This window comes from Schistocerca piceifrons, unplaced genomic scaffold (assembly GCF_021461385.2).
Source record: "Schistocerca piceifrons isolate TAMUIC-IGC-003096 unplaced genomic scaffold, iqSchPice1.1 HiC_scaffold_1071, whole genome shotgun sequence".
NCBI lineage: Eukaryota > Metazoa > Arthropoda > Insecta > Orthoptera > Acrididae > Schistocerca > Schistocerca piceifrons.
Genome location: NW_025726876.1, coordinates 26,245 through 27,500, shown reverse-complemented (window position 1 = coordinate 27,500; position 1,256 = coordinate 26,245).

Below are 1,256 nucleotides of genomic sequence, written 5' to 3'. Positions count from 1 at the left end.
ATATGCGACATTCCCGCTGTCCGTATACATGAGCCGCGACCTGTACCACTTACGAGCGAGAGACGCGATCGCGTTGCTCACTGTACGGCGTCCGATACCGAGCCATCAGCATGTCGGTCCCCATGCGCGTTGCACTCGCACTCGCAGTCGCAAAAACGTGGGGCAAATATATTACGCGGAAGAGTTATAACAGACCGAGCCCCACTGCATGGGGGGAGTCTTTGTCACTAATGTACACAGATGGAACATTTTGGACTGGAACCAGATTACCCGTACACACGGCGCTGATTAGTAATCAATGCAGAGCCATCAAACTACAGCAAATATACACAACTGTCCGTATACATGCTGAAAGAGTCTGCCCAAAATGGGAACCACACGTCAGCCAGACACTCTGATCACGCACCACTCTCTGCTTCTAACAGGCGCACATACAATATGTAAGCACCAGCATGGAACAACATCCAGTGCATCTTCTCCGCCACATTACACAATCCACACTATCACAACCAGACCAGGAGGTCCGTGCGGAAAATACAATATCCCAGCCTTTCGACATCCACCATTGCGCAGACCAGGCACCAACACCCACACATGTCCTATACAACGGTGCACCCAACATCACAATAGTACCTCCTGTCACAGCGCACAAACAATGACATGAGTCAAAGACACAGGTCTCACACAAGCATAGAATTGGAGCGCCGCCTCTAATAAGCCAAAGGTGCATCCTGACGTGACAAATCTGATCATGTCACAAGCATTCACTTACTATAATCACTATCAACGAACCTGCCGCCCCCGCCCCCCCCCCCCCCCCCTACACCTTTCCGTACAACAACGTGTAACCTAACCTAACCTAACCTAACCTATGTTGTACCTTAACCTAACCTATGTTGTACCTTAACCTAACCTATGTTGTACCTTAACCTAACCTATGTTGTACCTTAACCTAACCTATGTTGTACCTTAACCTAACCTATGTTGTACCTTAACCTAACCTATGTTGTACCTTAACCTAACCTATGTTGTACCTTAACCTAACCCATGTTGTACCTTAACCTAACCCATGTTGTACCTTAACCTAACCCATGTTGTACCTTAACCTAACCCATGTTGTACCTTAACCTAACCCATGTTGTACCTTAACCTAACCCATGTTGTGCCTCAACCTAACCCATGTTGTGCCTCAACCTAACCCATGTTGTGCCTCAACCTAACCCATGTTGTGCCTTAACCTAACCCATGTTGTGCCT